Genomic DNA, 20,841 nt, shown 5'->3' on the forward strand with positions numbered 1-20,841 from the left:
TGTTTGTGTTTGTGTGCATGCCTTCCAATCAGGCTCGGATCCTGGCAATCACTGTTGTAACCCTTGACTTAACAACAGTTTCATTTCAGTTGTAAGTTACAAAGGGCACGGGGAAAAAAAGTGACCTAGGAGCATTTTTCACACTTCCGATTGTTGCAATATCTCCACCGTCACAGGATCAAAAATTCAGGGCCTTGGCAACTGTTTCATATTTATGGCGGTTACGGCGATTCCCTTTTGCGACCTTCGGACAATGGGGGAGCTGGATTCACTTAACGACCAGGTTACTAACTCAGGAGCTGCAGAGACTCACTTAACAATGGTGGGAAGAAAAGTGGTGAAATGGGGCAACGCTTAACAACCGTCTCGTTTAGCAACGTAAATGTTGGACTCAATTGTGGTCCTAAGTCGAAGACGTGGACAAGTCCCTGCAGTTTTGGGGAAAGTGTTTTTGGATGTGGTTTGCCCTGGAATGCCCAAAGTCACCCAGATGGCATTGTGCCAAGACAGGACTACAATTCCCCATTTCATGACGTTTATCCTGGTGCCTCCAACTTCCTCTAACTTAAACTGGCCCTCTAACAGTGATCGTAATCCTGGACATATGACCACAATGGACCATAAAATTTTTGTTGCTAAGCGAGATTATTTGTTAAGTGGATTTTGCCCTGTTTTACGACCCCTCTGGCCACCGTTGTTAAGTGAACCACTGCCGTCAGTAACATGGTCGTTAAGTGAATCTCCATTGACTGGTCAGGTTTTCAAAAGGGGATCACATGACCCAGAGGAATTTGGATCGCGTGACCGCGGGGAATGCTGCAACGGTTGTAAGTGTGAAAAAGGGTCGTAAGTCACTTTTTTCAGTGCCGTCCTAAACTTCAAACGGCCACTAAAAATGGTTGTAAATTGAGGATTCCACGCATTATAGAACTGTGCAAGGTGGGTTGTTCCAATGATAACTAGCTAACTAATTACCTGGGATTCCTTACCTGGTTTGTTTAAGCTGAGTTAGTGTAACAGGTGAATCAGCCAATGATGGATTGGTGAACAAACTAATGGCTTAGAATAAATCATGGCTTAGATTCTGGGTAAATCCTTCCTTCCTTTTCTTCCCTCTCTCCTTTTTTTCTTTCCCTTCATTCTCCTTTCTTTCTCCTTCCCCTCTTCCCTTATTTTTCCTTCCTTGCTCTCTTTCTGCTAAGGCAGGACTACCCCGAGACCCTCCCTCACCTCCATTATAACCAAACTTCCTTCCTTCCTTCCTTTTCTTCTTTTTTCTTCCCTCTTCATTCTCCTTTCTTCCTCCTTCCCCTCTTCCCTTCTTTTTCCTTCCTAGCTCTCTTCCCATCTTTCCTTCTTTTGCTTTGCCTTTCCTCTTTCCCTTTCTCCTGCCTCTCCCTTCTTGCATGCTCAAATGCAAAAAGGGGAAACATTTCTCCTTTGGTTTTGTTCTTAGTTTATTTTGATAGCCCCCTGCCAGCCAAAACGGAGCTTGGGAGGGACCCACCGAGCCCACCATGGCCTATTTTCATTGTCAGAGGGCTACAGAAGGCCGTCACGGCCAAAAATGGGACTGGGGGGGACACACACGCCCCCCCCTGAGCTCTGTTTTCGCTGGGCAAAGACACCGTGGGCGGGTCCTTTACTGTCTCCAGGCCGGCCAGGTGGGCCAGATCTAAGCATCCCACGGGCTGGATCTGGGCCTTGAGTTGGACACCCGAGTTGGGTATTTAGGAGAGCAGCCTTGTCATTTCAAATAGCATGCAGGATTCATCCCGAGTCTGGCAATTTCTATTATTATACATTGTTCTATTTTGAGAATTCAGGATGGAGAGAAGGGAGAGCCAGGGGTGCTGGAAATATTTGCCGTGTTATTATTTCTCCTAACCAGCTGGAAAATGCGATCCCCTCGGATGACAATTTTGTTTCTTAGGAGGCCTTCCTTTAAAATAATGGGCATTTTAAACAGGCATCTGGAACCCTGCCAAAGGCCTATCCTTACGTAACATTTTGTTCGGGGATTTTTACCGGAAGTTTATCATGGGAATAATATATTTTGGCTTCAGCAGAATACGCAGACCAACCATTAATATGTGGAACTGCTTGCCTCCAGAAGTGGGGAATGCTCCAACACTGGGAGTTATTAAGAAGAGATTAGACCACCATTAATCTGAAATGGTATAAGATCTCCTGCCTGAGCAGGGGGTTGGATTAGAAGAATAGAATAGCAGAGTTGGAAGGGACCTTGGAGATCTTCTAGTCCAACCCCCTGCCTAGGCAGGAAACCCTATACCGTTTCAGACAAATGGCTATCCAACATCTTCTTCAAGACTTACAGTGTTGGGGCATTCACAACTTCTGGAGGCAACTTCTGCTCCAGTGATTAATTGTTCTAACTGTCAGGAAATTTCGCCTTAGTTCTAAGTTGCTTCTCTCCTTGATTAGTTTCCACCCATTGCTTCTTGTTCTACCCTCAGGTGCTTTGGAGAATAGCTTGACTCCCTCTTCTTTGTGGCAACCCCTGAGATATTGGAACACTGCTATCATGTCTCCCCTGGTCCTTCTTTCTATTAAACTAGACATACCCAGTTCCTGCAACCGTTCCTCTACATTTTAGCCTCCAGTCCCCTAATCCTCTTTGTTGCTCTTCTCTGCACTGTTTCTAGAGTCTCCACATCTTTTCTGCATCGTGGCGACCAAAACTGAATGCCATATTCCAAGTGTGGCCTTACCAAGGCCTTATAAAGTGGTATTAACACTTCACGTGATCTTGATTCTATCCCTCTGTTGATGCAGCCTAGAACTGTGTTGGCTTTTTTGGCAGCTGCTGCACACACAGCTGGCTCCTATTTAAATGGTTGTCCACTAGGACTCCAAGATCCCTTTCACAGTTACTACTGTTGAGCAAGGTACCACCTATACTGTACCTGTGCATTTCATTTTTCTTGCCTAAATGTAGAACCTTACTCTTTTCACCATTGAATTTCATTTTCTCCAAGGTCCCTTCCAACTCTGTTGGTCTGCTAATACCATTATGGCAGGGATGAAATCTACTTACCTTCGCTACTGGTTCGCAAAGGTGAGCTCGCACACACCACCTCCGTGCATGCACAGAGCGTCAAAAATGGATGGTGGGCGGACGATGTTACCGAGCGCACCTGCAAAAGGAAGTAGAACATGGGGGGGGGGAAATGCTGTGCTACGCAATTTAGATCAGCTAGAAAGCAGGATAAATTGCGTGTCACAGCTGATCATCGGGAATACTGGTTTGACTGAACCAGTAGCATTTTTTTTTACTACTGGTTCAGGCAAACCGGTCCGAACTGGTAGCATTTCATCCCTGCATTGTGGTCAACAGCTATGGGAATTAGGTATGATTAGTTTAAGACAGGGGTGTCCAAACCTGGGAACTTTAAGACTTGTGGACTTCAACTCCCAGAATTTCCCAGCCAGCATGGCTGGCTGGGGAATTCTGGGAGTTGAAGTCCACAAGTCTTAAAGTTCCCAAGTTTGGACATCCCTGGTTTAAGACTAAGAGAAGGACTAGGGGTGAAATGATAGCAGTTTTCCAATATCTCAGGGGTTGCCACAAAGAAGAGGGAGTCAAACTATTCTCCAAAGCCCCTGAGGGCAGGACAAGAAGCAATGGATGGATGGAAACTAATCAAGGAGAGAAGCAACCTGGACCGAAGGAGAAGTTTCCTGACAGTGAGGACAATTAACCAGTGGAACTACCTGCCTCCAGAAGTTGTGAATGCTCCCAACACTGGAAGTTTTAAAGAAGAAATTGGACCACCATTTAGCTGGAATGATAGGGTCTCCTGTTTGAGCTAGAAGATTAGAAGACTTCCAAGGTCCCTTCCAATGTTGTTATTCTCTGTTTCTGAATGCTGCTCAGCCTGAAGATGGGTGGACTTCAACTCCCAGAATTCCCCAGCCAGCATGGCTGCTTGAGGAGGCATAGACTTCAACTCCCAGAATTCCTCAGCCAACATGGCTGCTTGAAGAGGCATGGACTTCAACTCCCAGAATTCCCCAGCCAGCATGGCTGCTTGAGGAGGCATAGACTTCAACTCCCAGAATTCCCCAGCCAGCATGGCTGCTTGAAGAGGCATGGACTTCAACTCCCAGAATTCCCCAGCCACATATTTGATCTGAATAGCTTTAATCATCTCTACTGGGCAAAAAGCAGGACATTAAATTCAGACCCACAACCTGTTAGAAGCGCATGATGATACAAAAACGTCTGGAAAATCAATCTGAATCATGGCTCCTCAATGGTCCCCATCAGGCCAGGAGGGAGATCTGATAGTGTGACCGTGTCAGGTTATTAATTGTTTTTATTAATGTGGGTGAGAAGCTGACTGACCCAAATGAGGTGAGACCACTTATATGATACAAAATAAAAATAAATTTTAGAATGATCCAGACAGGGTGGAGAAATGGGCTGATAGTAACAGCCTGAAATGTAACAGAGACAAAGTTCTGGAACCTAAGCATTAAATGCAGAGAACTTTAATGGGAAATATCTGGTTTTGGGATAAAGAATAATTTCCTATCCTTTCTCTCCCTCCCCTCCTTCCTCCCTCTCCCCTGCCCTCTTTTCCTCTTTCCCCTTGCTTCTTCCCTCCTTCTTCCCCTTTCTTTCTCTCCCTGCCTCCCTCCCTGCCTCGCTCTTTCCTTTCTTCTCCATTCCCTCTTCCTTTCTTCATCTTTCTCCTCCTTTTCTCCCTTCCTATCTTCTTTCTTTCCCTCTCAACTTCTTCCTCCTTCCCTCTTCCTTCCCTCCTTCCCTTTCTCCTTTTCCTTTGCCGCCTGCCTGTCTCTCTCTTTCCCTGCTTCTCTCCTTTCCTTCATCCCTCCCTCTCATCCATCCATCCATCCCCTTCCTTCCCTTTCCCTTTTCTGTCTGTCTGTCTCTCTTTCCCTTCCTCTCTCCTTCCCTCCCTCTCTTCTATCCATCCATCCATTCCCTTCCTTCCTCCCTCCCCTTTCCTGCCTGTCTCTCTTTCCCTCCCTCTCTCCTTTCCTCCCTCCCTCCCTGCCATCCATCCATCCTTCCATCCATCCACTTCCTCCCTTCCTTGTTTCCTTTTCCTTTCCTGCCTGGTTCCTCTCTCCCTTTTTCCTCCCCGCCTCTCTTAATTTGCCTAATCCAGAAAGCAAGATAAGGCTGCATAAGGATCCCATCTTCCCAGCTTTGGTGCTAAATTCTTTGGCCCCTCCCTTCTTCCTCCCTCGGATTTACTCATCCATCCTCCAGTAGATTCCTTAGCTCTGCTTTGCCATAACCCTCTATTTCAGTGGTTCTCAACCTGTGGGTCGGGACCCCTTTGGGGGGGGGGGTCGAACGACCCTTTCACAGGGGTCGCTTAAGACCATCGGGAAAACGCACATTTTCGAGGAATCGAGACACCAATTTTATGATTGGGGGTCACTACAATATGAGGAACTGTATTAAAGGGTCGCGGCATTGGGAAGGTTGAGAACCATTGCTCTAGTTCTCTCTCTCCTCCTCTAACAGAAGCACTATCATCCTTTCGCTAAGGAAGGAGGGAAGGAAGGAAGGAAGGGGGAAGAGAGGGAAGAAGGAAGGGAGGGGGGAAGGCTGGAATTCTCTCTTCGGCTGCTAGTCCTTCACTTTGCATTCCTCCTCCCCCTCTCCCCCCCCCTCTCCAATCTTGTGACCAAGCCATTTTCTGAAATGACACAGCAGAACTGAAGAGGAGGAGGGAGGGAGGGAGGAGGAGGAGGCTGGAGCGGTGCAGGTAGAAAGCAGGATTTGGCTTGAGGAAGCCTCCAAGGCATAATTGACTCCGGTGGAGGATTTTTGAAGCCTCGTCTTCCTCTCTTCCCTCCCCCACAAAAAAAAGGCGGGGGGGAGAGGAGGAGGAGGAGGAGAGAGAGAAACAAGAGGAGGCGATGCATAAGCAACTTTGAAGCCCCGCTAGCTTGATTTCCAAGGAAAAGCTGAGTAGGCATCTACTACTGGGGGCAATTTGTTCTGCGCAGCCTTCCTTTATGTAAGGGAGCGGAGAGAACAACGAGTCCCCTTCCGACGGGGAGAACGGCGTTTACGTGCAAGGCAATCTCGGCGCCCAGCACGATGGGCTGCGCGTTCCTACAATATATTCCACCCGGCTTCCTGCGTCGCCCCGTGTTTCACCCCCACCCCCCGAAGTTTGCACACTCGGGAGAACGATAAACTGGGGGGGGGGGGACGACAATCAGAAAGCTTATAAAGCGAGCTGAAGCAAAGAAGAATTAGGGGCGAAGACACGAGCGCAGTCTTCCAGGAGTGGAGGGGCTGCCCCAACGAAGAGGGGGGGGGGATTTCCGATCATTCTCCAAAAAGCACCAGAAGGCCAAGAAACAATGGAGGGCAACGATTCAAAGGGGGAAGCAACCTGGAATGAAGGAGAAACGTCCCAACAGGGAGGACAATGAATCAGGGGAACTGCTTGCCACCAGAAATCGTGGGCGCTCCATCACTGAAGGCTTTTAAAGAAGAGACTACTGGACAGTCACTTCTCTGAGATGGGATAGGCTCTCCTGCTTGAGCAGGGGGCTGGACTAGAAGACCTCCAAGGTTCCTTACAGCTCTGCTCTATTCTATTCTATTCTATTCTATTCTGTTTTCTTCTCTTCTCTACTATTTCCTATTCTATTCTATTCTATTCTATTCTATTCCCTTTCCTATCCTATCCTATTCTACCCTAGTCTAGCCTACCCTATCCTCTCCTCTATTCTATCCTATCCTCTCCTCTATCCTCTCCTCTCCTCTAGTCTATCCTCTCCTCTCCTCTATCCTATCCTATCCTCTATTCTATCCTCTCCTCTCCTCTATCCTATTCTATTCTATCCTATCCTATCCTCCCCTCTCCTATCCTCTACCCTACCCTATCCTATCCTATCCTCTATTCTATCCTATCCTCTCCTATCCTCTATTCTATTCTATCCTATCCTCTCCTATCCTCTATCCTATCCTATCCTATCCCCCCCTCTCCTATCCTCTATCCTATCCTATCCTATCCTATCCTATCCTCTATCCTATTCTATTCTATCCTATCCTATCCTCCCCTCTCCTATCCTCTACCCTACCCTATCCTATCCTATCCTATCCTATCCTCTATTCTATCCTATTCTATCCTATCCTCTATCCTATCCTATCCTATCCTCTACCCTACCCTATCCTATCCTATCCTATCCTCTATTCTATTCTATCCTATCCTCTACCCTACCCTACCCTATCCTATCCTATCCTATCCTATCCTCTATTCTATCCTATCCTCTACCCTACCCTATCCTATCCTATCCTATCCTCTATCCTATCCTATCCTATCCTCTACCCTACCCTACCCTATCCTATCCTATCCTATCCTATCCTCTATTCTATTCTATCCTATCCTCTCCTATCCTCTATCCTATCCTATCCTATCCCCCCCTCTCCTATCCTCTATCCTATCCTCTATTCTATCCTATCCTATCCTCTACCCTACCCTATCCTATCCTATCCTATCCTCTATTCTATCCTATCCTCTACCCTACCCTATCCTATCCTCTCCTATCCTCTATCCTATCCTATCCTATCCTCTACCCTACCCTACCCTATCCTATCCTATCCTATCCTCTATTCTATTCTATCCTATCCTCTCCTATCCTCTATCCTATCCTATCCTATCCCCCCCTCTCCTATCCTCTATCCTATCCTCTATTCTATCCTATCCTATCCTCTACCCTACCCTATCCTATCCTATCCTATCCTCTATTCTATCCTATCCTCTACCCTACCCTATCCTATCCTATCCTCTCCTATCCTCTATCCTATCCTATCCTATCCTCTACCCTACCCTACCCTATCCTATCCTATCCTATCCTCTATTCTATTCTATCCTATCCTCTCCTATCCTCTATCCTATCCTATCCTATCCCCCCCTCTCCTATCCTCTATCCTATCCTCTATCCTATCCTATCCTATCCCCCCCTCTCCTATCCTCTATCCTATCCTATCCTATCCTATCCTATCCTATCCTCTCCTCTATCCTATTCTATTCTATCCTATCCTCTGTCCTGTCCTATCCTATTCTATGCAATTGGACTTTTTTGGGGGGGTTCCCCTTTCTTTGAAGACGTTTTGCTTCTCATCCACATGAAGATCAGTTGCAGAAATTGGGTAGGTCTAGTTTAATGAAAAGAAGGACGGGGGTGACATGCTAAAAGTGCTCTAATATTTGAGGGGCTGCCCCAAAAGCCCTTGAGAGAAATTCCTCCATGAATTTCAGAGTGCCGGGTGGGGAATTCTGGAAGTTGAAGTCCAATCAATCAAAAGACTAATTCTAGACAGACACTTATCTGAAATAATACAATTTAGACAGACACTTATCTGAAATAGGGGCTGGACTAGAAGACCTCCAAGGTCCCTTCCAGCTCATTCATTCTATACTAAGGGACTTCAATCAACTAGAGCAATCAACCCATGGAATAGCTTGCCTTCAAATGTAGGTGATCCATCAATGGAGACTTTTTAAGAAGAGATTGGACACCCATTAGTTTGAAATGGTTTAGGGTCTCCTGCCTGAGCAGGGGTTTGGACTAGAAGACCTCCAAGATCCCTTCTGAGTGCCTCTCAACCTCGGCTGCTTGAAGATGCCTGGAGTTCAGCTCCCAGAAGTCCCAGCTTTCAAGAAAAGACAACCACTTGTCTAAAATGATAGAGGGTCACCTGCTTGAGCAAGGCAGGAGGACAGCAAGACCTCCAAGGTGCCTTTCAACTCTGTTATTCTAAGTTCTATGTTCTAAGTCCATGCATCTTTGAGCTGTCAAGGTTGAGAAACACCATTCCAAGATGGTTCAAAAAAGAATCCCACTTCGGGTTTTTTTTTAATCATTCGCCAAGGGTGGTGAAAAATGGGGGAAATGGCCAAAGAATGGAGGCCTTTGGACTCTGGTGCTGGAGAAGACTCCTGCATTGAGTCCCTTGGACTGCAAGGCCATCCAACCGGTCAGTCCTAGAGGAGATCAACCCTGGCTGCTCTTTAGAAGGCCAGATCATGAAGAGGAAACTGAAAGACTTTGGCCCCCAAATGAGAAGGAAGGAAGCCAAAGAATGGGGGCCTTTGAACTCTGGTGCTGGAGAAGACTCCTGCGAATCCCTTGGACTGCAAGGTGGTCAATCCGGTCAGTCCTAGAGGAGATCCACCCTGGATGCTCTTTAGAAGGCCAGTTCATGAAGAGGAAACTCAGATACTTTGGCCACCTAATGAGAAGGAAGGACTCCCTGGAGAAGAGCCTCATGCTGGGAAAGATGGAAGGCAAAAGAAGAAAGGGACAACAGAGAATAAAGGTGGCTGGGTGGAGTCACCAAAGCAGTCGGCATGAGCTTAAATGGACTCCAGAAGATGGTAGAGGACAGGAAGGCCTGGAGGAACATTGTCCATGGGGTCGCGATGGGTCAGACACGACTTCGCAACTAACAACAACAAAGGGTGGCGAGATGCTGCCATTTGCTCATCAGCCTTTGTAGTCTTTGAAAGCATCCAAAAAAGAATTGAGAACACACACACCCCTCCCCGGTGTGTCTTCCAATGCCCTGCGCCTCTCAGGAAACAATTCTTCCCTTTTCCAGTAGGAAATGGGTCACGAAGCAATGAAAGCAGTACAGCCAGCCTCAAATGGCAACACTTCGTTTAGTGACTATTGGAAAGTCATAAACAGCACTGAAAAAAAGTGACTTATGACCCATTTTTCACCCTTACAACCGTTGCAGCATCACGCAATCGAAATTCAGACGCTTGGCCATTGGCTCATATTTACGACGGTTGCCAGCATCCCAGGGTCTTGTATGACCTTCGTATGACCTTCTAACAACCTCAGGGAAGCCAGATTCGCTTAACAACCTTGTTACTAACTTAACAACGGCAGGGATTCGCTTAGGAAATGTGGCAAGAAAGGTCGTAAACTGGGGAAAAACTCACTCAGCAAATGTCGCGCTTAGCAACATAAGTGTTAGGCTCAATTGCGGTCATACGTCGAGGACCCCCTGCAGCCCTTTCGTCCTCAAAGGGTCCTGTTCCTGAATGTGTAAGTTTAGAGGTGTGCTGTAAATTAGCATAAAAAGAGGCCAGATGAAGTCAAGAGCTGAAATTTCCAGTTTTCAGCATCCTGCAAGCAGCTCATAACTCGTAAATATTCACCAAGGCAAACGTCATTTCCTACTTTACTTTAAGTTACTTTAAGTTTACTTTAAAAAATATCCAGAGAAGAGCAAGAAAGAGGATTAGGGGACTGGAGGCTAAAACATATGAGGAACGGTTGCAGGAACTGGGTATGTCTAGTTTAATGAAAAGGACTAGGAGAGACATGATAGCAGTCTTCCAATATCTCAGGGGTTGCCACAAAGAAGAGGGAGTCAAGCTATTTTCCAAGGTAGAACAAGAAGCAATGGGTGGAAACTAATCAAGGAGAGAAGCAACTTAGAGCTAAGGAGGAATTTCCTGACAGTTAGAACAATTAATCAGTGGAACAGAAGTTGCCTCCAGAAGTTGTGAATGCCCCAACACTGGAAGTCTTTAAGAAGATCTTGGATAGCCATTTGTCTGAAAAAGGTATAGGGTTTCCTGCCTGATCATGGGGTTGGACTAGAAGACCTCCATGGTCCCTTCCAACTCTGTTTTTCTATTCTATTCTATTGGGTTTAATCTCTGTCATTCCCATGGTTTGACATCAAAAGAATAATCCATCCTCTGTGAGTTCATAAACCTGGTATACAGTTGGTCCTCGGTTTACGACCACAATTGAGTTTCTATTGCTCAGTGAGACAGTTGTCAAGTGCATTTGCCCCACTTTACAACCTTTCTTGCCACTGTAAGTGAATCGCTACAGTTGTTAAGTTAGTAACACGGTTGTTAGGCGCTTCTGGCAACCCTATCAATTTTGCTCGCCAGAAGTATGCGAAAGGGGATGATCGCACGAACTCCAGCCCACTTGCAACCGTCATACATACGAGTTGGTTGCCAAGCACCTGAATTTTGGCCACGAGGATGGTGCAACGGTTGTAAGTGTGAAAACCAGTCATAAGCCACTTTTTTTCAGTGTCGTCGTAACTGTGAACAGTCACTAAACGAACGGCTGTAAGTGCGAGGACTATCTCTGTATATGTGCAACCTGTCTTAGAGCTCTTGCGATAGCATCCTAGGAGGGTTTTTTAACAAATGGGGCAGCCCCATTTCTCTGGAGGATAATATCCGTTCAGATTTTTCTTTTCTTTTTTAAAACCAACCCCTTTTTATAACCACATCCAGGATGCCAAGAGCTAAATGGAAAGGGTATTTCCTCTTCTTGACAGAACCCAGCGGCGGAAGGAGGCTGAAATACCCAGAAAGTAACTTTGTTTTAACTGCCTTGCCGGATGAAATTAGGGAAAAGGCATTTAACACAATAAACAGATATCTCTCTCTCTCTCCCTCCCTCTCTCTCTCTCTCTCTCTCACTTCCATCCCTCCCTTCCTCCCTCTCCCTCCCCTCCTCTCCCTCCCTCCTTCTCTCTCCCTCTCCCCCCTTCTCTCTCTCCCTCTCTCTCTCCCTTCCCTCCAGTGGTGGGTTTCAAATTTTTTTGGAACCTACTCTGTGGGTGTGGCCTCCTTTGTGGGAGTGGCTTGCCGGCCATGTGACCTGGTGGGAGTGGCTTGGCAGTCATGTGACCAGGTGGGCATGGCTAACTTGGAAAATGTGGTGAAACTCACTTAACGATGCTCTTGCTTAGCAACCAAAATTTTGGGCTCAATTGTGGTCATAAGTTCTTTTTCTTTCTTTCTTTCATCTCTCTCTCCCACTTTCTTTTTTTCTTTTTCTTTTTCTCTCTCTCTCTGGCTCTTTCTCTCTCTCTCCCTCTCTCCCTCTCTGTCTCCCTCTGTCATTTTCTCTGGGTGTCTATCTGTCTGTCTCTCTCTCTGTATCTCTGTCTCTCTCTCCTCCTTCCCCCATCTCTGTCACTCTGTGTGTGTGTGTCTGTCTGTCTCTCACTCACTCTGTGTGTGTGTGTGTGTGTGTCTGTCTCTGTCTCTCCCTCTGTCTCTCTCCCCTCCCTTCCTCTCTCTCTGTCACTCTGTGTATGTGGGTGTGTCTGTCTCTCACTCATTCACTTAATCACTCACTCTGTGTGTGTCTCTCTATCTTTCTCTCCCTCCCTCCCCCTCTCTGTCTCTGTGTGTGTGTGTGTGTGTGTGTGTCTGTCAGTCTCTCTGATTCCCTCCCTCACTCCCTCTCTCTGTCTGTCTGTCTGTCTCACTCACACACACACACTGTGGTCACCTTGTTGAGTGTTCCAATCACATTTGAAACACTCAACAACTGGCTTGCATTTATGGTATTTTGCAGCATTCTGCAGTCATAGGACCAAAATATATGCTTTTAACCATATATTTTGGTCCTATGACTGCAGAATGCTGCAAAATACCATAAATGCAAGCCAGTTGTTGAGTGTTTCAAATGTGATTGGAACACTCAACAAGGTGACCACAGTGTGTGTGTGTGAGTGAGACAGACAGACAGAGAGAGAGAGGAACAGAGAGGGAGTGAGAGAGGGAATCAGAGAGAGACTGACAGAGTCTGACAGAATCAGAGAGGTACTTTTAACTACCTGGCAGCGGCGTTTTTCCTTGGGGGGCTCCTCAGAACATCCTAAGGCTTCGGAGGGAAGCCTCCAGCCCGGAGCAGGAGCAAAGCCCCTTTTCCAACTGGCCTTTCCTCGCTTGGAGGGCTTTGGAGGGAAGCTTCTGCATAAGCCCGGGCGAGTGACAACAAGTTCCCACCGTTACGAAGCCTCGGAGGCTGTAATTTTCTGAGCTGTGCGCGCCCGCTTTTTTTCCACGGCGTGGAGCAGCAGCGAGGTTTGTGTGGCCGGCAATCACTCCAAATGCCATCCGGGAAGACGAGGAACGTGAGGGGGGACCGTTGACGGCCTCCGCAATCATCGCTCGCCTCGTTGCTGCTCCACGCCGTGGAAAACAGGCGCGCGCGCACAGCTCAGAAAATTACAGCCTCCGAGACTTCGTAACGGCGGGAACTTGTTGTCACTCACCCGGGCTTCTGCAGAAGCTTCCCTCCGAAGCGTTCTGAGCCTCGGAGGCTGTAATTTTCTGAGCTGTGCGCGCCCGCTTTTTTTCCACGGCGTGGAGCAGCAGCGAGGTTTGTGTGGCCGGCAATCACTCCAAATGCCATCCGGGAAGACGAGGAACGTGAGGGGGGACCGTTGACGGCCTCCGCAATCATCGCTCGCCTCGTTGCTGCTCCACGCCGTGGAAAACAGGCGCGCGCGCACAGCTCAGAAAATTACAGCCTCCGAGACTTCGTAACGGCGGGAACTTGTTGTCACTCACCCGGGCTTCTGCAGAAGCTTCCCTCCGAAGCGTTCTGAGCCTCGGAGGCTGTAATTTTCTGAGCTGTGCGCGCGCGCTTGTTTTCCACGGCGTGGAGCAGCAGCGAGGTTTGTGTGGCCGGCAATCACTCCAAATGCCATCCGGGAAGACGAGGAACGTGAGGGGGGACCGTTGACGGCCTCCGCAATCATCGCTCGCCTCGTTGCTGCTCCACGCCGTGGAAAACAGGCGCGCGCGCACAGCTCAGAAAATTACAGCCTCCGAGACTTCGTAACGGCGGGAACTTGTTGTCACTCACCCGGGCTTCTGCAGAAGCTTCCCTCCGAAGCGTTCTGAGCCTCGGAGGCTGTAATTTTCTGAGCTGTGCGCGCGCGCCTGTTTTCCACGGCGTGGAGCAGCAGCGAGGCTCTGCGAGGCGAGCGATGATTGCGGAGGCCGTCAACGGTCCCCCCTCACGTTCCCCGTCTTCCCGGATGGCATTTGGAGTGATTGCCGGCCACACAAACCTCGCTGCTGCTCCACGCCGTGGAAAACAGGCGCGCGCGCACAGCTCAGAAAATTACAGCCTCCGAGACTTCGTAACGGCGGGAACTTGTTGTCACTCACCCGGGCTTCTGCAGAAGCTTCCCTCCAAAGCCCTCCAAGCGAGGAAAGGCCAGTTGGGAAACGGGCCAGAAGACAAGGAACAGCAGTGGCGGCGGGGAGTCAGCCCAGATGCAAAAAAAACGCCAAGGGGGCGGGGCCGGAAATTACTTCCGGGTTCATTCTTCAACCGGTTCGCACGATCCGGTGCGATCCGGTAGAAACCCACCACTGCTTCCCTCCCTCCCTCCCCCCATCTCCCTCCCTCCCTCCCTCTCTCCCCCCCCTCTCTCCCTCTCTCTCTCTCTCCCTCCCTCTCTCTCTCTCTCTCTCCCTCCCTCTCTCTCTCTCTCTCTCACTTCCATCCCTCCCTTCCTCCCTCTCCCTCCCCTCCTCTCCCTCCCTCCTTCTCTCTCCCTCTCCCCCCTTCTCTCTCTCCCTCTCTCTCTCCCTTCCCTCCCTCCCTCCCCCCATCTCCCTCCCTCCCTCCCTCTCTCCCCCCCTCTCTCCCTCTCTCTCTCTCTCCCTCCCTCTCTCTCTCTCTCCCTCCCTCTCTCTCTCTCTCTCACTTCCATCCCTCCCTTCCTCCCTCTCCCTCCCCTCCTCTCCCTCCCTCCTTCTCTCTCCCTCTCCCCCCTTCTCTCTCTCCCTCTCTCTCTCCCTTCCCTCCCTCCCTCCCCCCATCTCCCTCCCTCCCTCCCTCTCTCCCCCCTCTCTCTCCCTCTCTCTCTCTCTCCCTCCCTCTCTCTCTCTCTCTCCCTCCCTCTCTCTCTCTCTCTCCCTCCCTCTCTCTCTCTCACTTCCATCCCTCTCTCTCCCTCTCCCTCTCTCTCCCCCCTCTCTCTCCCTCCCTCCCTCTCTCTTCCTCTCCCCCCTTCTCTCCCTCCCTCTCTCTCTCTCTCTCCCCCCTCTCTCTCCCTCTCTCTCTCTCTCTCCCTCCCTCTCCCTCTCTCTCCCCCCTCTCTCTCCCTCCCTCCCTCTCTCTTCCTCTCTCCCCCCCTTCTCTCTCTCTCTCTCTCTCCCTCCCTCTCTCTCACTTCCATCCCTCCCTCTCCCTCTCCCTCTCTCTCTCTCTCTCTCTCCCTCCCTCCCTCTCTCTTCCTCTCTCCTCCCCTTCTCTCTCTCTCTCTCTCTCTCTCCCTCTCTCTCTCTCCTAATCGGATGTTTCAACTCCAGGCTCTACTGCTGATGCAGCTGCCAAAAGGTATACATTTTTCATGGCCGTAGGAAAAATAAAAACTCTGACGCTGTCAGAAGGTACCACTGCGGTAGTTTGGCAGGGTGATGACAGATCGTTCTCCACGTTGCATTGGTGCGGCTTGAAGAGTGTGCGATGCGTGACACTCCCAGCTGTGACACCAGCTACTCAATGGATGCTAAATGTGCTTTTGTGAGTGCCGTTTTGCTTCCCCCCCCCCCCACAAGAGAGGATTGAAGCTATTCGGATCAAAGCTGGGGTTGGCTGGAAATGCCACCCCAGTGTTTCTCGACCTTGGCAGTGTGAAGATGCGTGGACTTCAACTCCCAGAATTCCCCAGCCAGTATAGCATGGGCCTGGGGACTGGCATAGCATGGCTTGCTGGGGAATTCTGGGAGTTGAAGTCCACCCATCTTCGAGCAGCCATGCTGGCTGGGGAATTCTGGGAGTTGAAGTCCACCCATCTTCGAGCAGCCATGCTGGCTGGGGAATTCTGGGAGTTGAAGTCCACCCATCTTCGAGCAGCCATGCTGGCTGGGGAATTCTGGGAGTTGAAGTCCACCCATCTTCGAGCAGCCATGCTGGCTGGGGAATTCTGGGAGTTGAAGTCCACCCATCTTCGAGCAGCCATGCTGGCTGGGGAATTCTGGGAGTTGAAGTCCACCCATCTTCGAGCAGCCATGCTGGCTGGGGAATTCTGGGAGTTGAGGTCCACCCATCTTCGAGCATCCATGCTGGATGGGGAATTCTGGGAGTTGAAGTCCACCCATCTTTAACCAGCCATGCTGGCTAGGGAATTCTGGGAGTTGAAATCTACCCATCTTCAAACTGCTGAGGTGGAGAAGCATTTAAAATGACAGAATAGCACAGCACAGCATTGAAGAGTTAGAAGGGACCTTGGAGGTCTTCTAGTTTAACCCTCTGCTCAAAGTGCTATAAGACCTTATAACATTTCAGGCAAATGGCTGTCCAATCTCTTCCTAAAAACCTCCAATGCACCTGCAACTTCTGGAGACAAATTGTTCCAATGATTAATTGTTCTCACTCTCAAAAAATTCCTCCTTAGTTCCAGGTTGCTTCTCTCCTTGATTAGTTTCCAGCCATTGCTTCTTGTCCTGCCCTCAGGTGCTTTGGAGAATAGCTTGACTCCCTCTTCTCTGCTATCATGTCTCCCCTAGTCCTTCTCTTCATTAAAATAGACATACCCAGTTCCTGCAACCGTTCTTCATATGTTTTAGCCTCCAGTCCCCTAATCCTCTTTGTTGCTCTTCTCTGCACTCTTTCCAGAGTCTCCGCATCTTTTCTACATCGTGGCGACCAAAACTGGATGCAGGATTCCAAGTGTGGCCTTACCAAGGCATTAGAAAGTGGTATTAACACTTCTCAAGTGCTTCATGCTGGCTTCTCTTTATTTCCAAACTTCTGCCCAAATGGCTCAGCATCTGCAATCCAGAGGCGGGGGGAGGGGAGAGAGAGGGGGGAGGGAGGGAGGGAGGGAGGGAGGGAGAGAGGGGGTGGGAGAGAAAAAGGCAGAAACACAGAGCGGGCTTAAAATACAGACCATAATTTTTCTGTGCCAGCAGGACATACAGAAATGCAACCACTGGCTTCAGCACTGTGGTAGGAACAGCGCCAAGTGAAGGGAGACCTTGGCTCCAATTGAAAGCCCACTCCCCTTCAGCATACAGCCGGGAAAGATTTCAGCAAGTCAGATTCTACATGCACCGCTCCAAAATTTTGGAGACGGGGCTGAAAGGTAAGCCTCGCTCAAAGCCAAGCTACCCACCCACCCAGATTGTTTGGGCCCCCTCCAAATGGTGATTAGGCTCCTTCCTTGTTGTTCATATGGTTCGTTGCCCCATCAACCAAATAATCCCAAAGGTTCTGCTTTCCCGAAAGGCAACTGGACTTTGTTTTTCCTTGAAGACGTTTCGCTCCTCATCCAAGAAGCTTCTTTGAGTCAGCCAGAGGGTCGGAACTAAAGAAGAAGCTTCTTGGATGAGAAGAGAAATGTCTTCAAGGAAACCACAGATGGAAACTGATCGAGGAGCATCAGGCCCATGGAATAAAAATGACGGTGATAAGAATGCTAATAACAGTAGCAACTATATTATTGTGGGGTCATTGGCGCTTTCTGAGCTCGGTGGTTTTCTTCCAGATTTTTCATTACCAAACTAGATAGCATCATCTGTGCTAGAACAGAATGTGTTTTGCTCTTTAAAAAAAGAGAGAGAGAGACAGCAAAGCCCATTCCCTTCTAGCACGGATGATGTTATTTAGTTGGGTCAAGAAACGTCAGCAAGAAAACTGCCAAGCTCAACAGTAACAGGGATTCCAAAATCCCCCTCCTTTCTAGCACTGATGGTGTTACCTAGTTGGGCCATAAAATGTCTGCAAGAAATCAGCCAAGCTCGGAGAGCATCAGGGACCCCGTAGTCGGCGTCCTCCTCCTCTCTGCAAATTCCATTTTCTCCTTCTTTCTTCCTCCAGAAGTTGTGAATGCCCCAACACTGGAAATCTTCAAGAAGATGTTGGATAGCCATTTGTTTGAAACGGTATAGGGTTTCCTGCCTAGGCGGGTTGGACTAGAAGATCTCCAAGGTCCCTTCCAACTATATCTATCTATCTATCTATCTATCTATCTATCTATCTATCTATCATCTATCTATCTATCTATCTATCATCTATCTCTGTCTATCTATCTATCTATCTATCTATCTATCTATCTATCTATCTATCTATCTATCTATCTATCTATCTAAATTAATTAATCAGTGGAGCAGCTTCCTTCCAGAAGTTGTGAATGCCCCAACACTAGAAGTCTTTAAGAAGATGTTGGATCTCCATTTGTCTGAAACGGTATAGGGTTTCCTGCCTAGGCACGGGGCTGGACTAGAAGACCTCCAAGGTCCCATCCAACTCTGCTATTGTATTCTGTATTCTAGCACTGATGATGTTACCTAGTTGGGTCATGAAATGTCTGCAAGAAAACCACCAAGCTCAGAGAGCACCAAGAACCATTCACAGTCCAACCCTGAGCTACAATATTCTCTTCTATTGGGACTGTATTATTATTTCTTCACATGAAAAACGATGCTGTCCTGGGACGTGGTATTCAATGGGATACTGTCATTATTATCCTAATGGATTCAACATGGCGTCAAGGCCTGTGAGCGCCAAGAAAATAATTTATTAGAACACTCTTTTTTTCAGTGTTTGCTTCCCAGATGTGCTAGGACATGGTGAACTCATCTGACTGTACAACTTCCAATTTATTTATTTTTTTTAAATCATGGGAGAAATAAGTTTTTCAGATTTGCCTCTATTATAGAGGGTGGGCAATTGTGACCCCTTTACAAACTTTCCAATTCCCAGAATTCCTGAGCCACCCCATTTCTACTAGGCCTGCACTGCAAGATGATTGTGAAAGAGAGAAAAAGTAAGTGTTTCCTCTGTCTTAAATATCGACCTTTCTCTTGGGGTTTATTTTATTTTATTTTTGGTCTTGATGCGCCATTTTGCTTTCTTTTCCCTCTGTCTTAGACTAATAAATTATTATTATAAATAAACTTTTATTAATTAAACATGAAACTCAAGTCAACTGAACTTTCAAAAATGCATCACAAATACTGTTTACTGGTACTGCTGGTTGATATGGGTTGCTGCCAGCGTCCTAGGTATCAACCAAGTATCTTCTTAAAATATAAGATGTTCCGAGTAGCCCAGTGTTTTGCAGTTCCGCTGGTGTTATTGCAGGAAGCTGCAATTTAGTTATGTGTTTTGCAAAATTCTTGGACATGGTACCAAGTGGCCCGATGACAATGGGTGTCACTGTTACATGTTTCATCCATAACCGTGTAGTTTCGAGGGCAAGATTGTGATATTTTGTGATTTTTTCCCCAGTTCTTTTTCTTCGACTCTGGCATCTCCTGGTAAACTGTATGGTTCATCCCTCTACAACCATGGTATCTGGCATGGTGTACCAAATGACAATCCCTCTGTATTCACAATTATTATTATTATTATTGTTATTATTGCATCAACAGAATTGTATCACAGTGGCCAGTTGTTTCGCCGGATTTGGCATTGATTACTAGTCGGGCCCCACCCAGGGGCCTAGGACGTCGTAACGTATTTTCGTAATATGTGTGCGGATCCAAGCAGTGCGGCCTTTTGCATTTGACTGATGGTGATTTTGTCAATTTTTAACTGTTTTAAATGTAATTCCAGTGCTTTTGGAATAGCACCCAGTGTGCCAATTACCACTGGAATTACCACTGCTGGTTTGTGCCATAATAGTTGAATTTCAATTTTTAAGTCCTGGTATTTTGCGATTTTTTCATATTCCTTCTCGGCGACCCTGCTATCACCTGGTATTGCGATGTCTATGATTGTAACCTTATTTTTCTCAACCAGTGTGATGTCTGGTGTATTATGCGCCAGTATTTTATCCGTTTGCATGCGAAAATCCCACAAGATCTTGACCATCTGACCCTTGACGACTTTTTCAGGCTTATGTTCCCACCAGTTTGTTGCTGTTTTAATATTATAATTTTTGCACAAATTCCAGTGGATCATTTGTGCCACTGAATTGTGCCGCATTTTATAGTCAGTCTGCGTGATTTTTTTACAGCAGCTGAGTATGTGGTCAACAGTTTCATCAACTTATTTGCAGAGTCTGCATTTGGCATCATCAGAGGATTTTTCGATTTTGGCCTTAATGGCATTTGTTCGGATAGCTTGTTCTTGCGCAGCCAGGATTAGTGACTCTGTTTCTTTCTTTAATGTACCTGTTGTTAACCATAACCAAGTTTTTCACTGTCCACTTTATCTTTTATTTTTTCCAGAAATTGACCATGTAAGGCTTTGTTCTGCCAACTCTCCATTCTTGATTTTACCACATCTTTTCTGTATTCTTGTTTCGTCTGTTGGGCCTTCAGTAGATTTTTGTTCTTTACTTCAATTAATAGATGTTCTTGACTTTCTTTTAAATAATCAGCCAGTGCATGTTTTTCTTCTTCAACTATTTGCTTCACTTGTAATAATCCTCTGCCACCTGATTTTTGGGGCAGGTATAGTCTATCAGTGTCACCATTAGTAGTAGTAGTAGTAGTAGTAGTAGTAGTAGTAGTAGTAGTAGTAGTAGTATGTGGTTAATCTTTGGTGAGATTCACAGCCTTTGGGGCTGGTTGGCAGCTCAACTGCTCGAGTCCTAACCAAGGACCTAGGAACTGTTAAGGTAATGTCGGAGGATATAAGTTGTTCCAAGTAGGGTGGGTTTTTGTAGTCAGAATGATGGATTATTATTATTATTATTATTGTTGTTGTTGTTGTCATCATCATTATTATTATTATTATTATTATTATTATTATTATTATTATTATTATTATTATTATGTTATGGTGAGATTCACAGCCTTTGGGGCTGGTTGGTAGCCTAACAGCTCGAGTCCTAACCCAAGGACCTAGGAACTGTTAAGGTAACGTCGGAGGATATATTCCAAGTAGGGTGGTTTTTTGTAGAGTCAGAATGATGGATTATTATTATTATTATTATTATTATTATTATTATTATTATTATTATTATTATTATTATTATTATTATTATTATTATTATTATTATTATTTCGCACAGTCAGATGTTCAGATTGGGTTTGGCATTTTTGTCTACCTATGGAGTCCTTT

The sequence above is a fragment of the Natrix helvetica genome (assembly GCF_964273705.1).
Source record: "Natrix helvetica genome assembly, chromosome: 6".
In the NCBI taxonomy this organism is placed as follows: Eukaryota; Metazoa; Chordata; class Lepidosauria; order Squamata; family Natricidae; genus Natrix; species Natrix helvetica.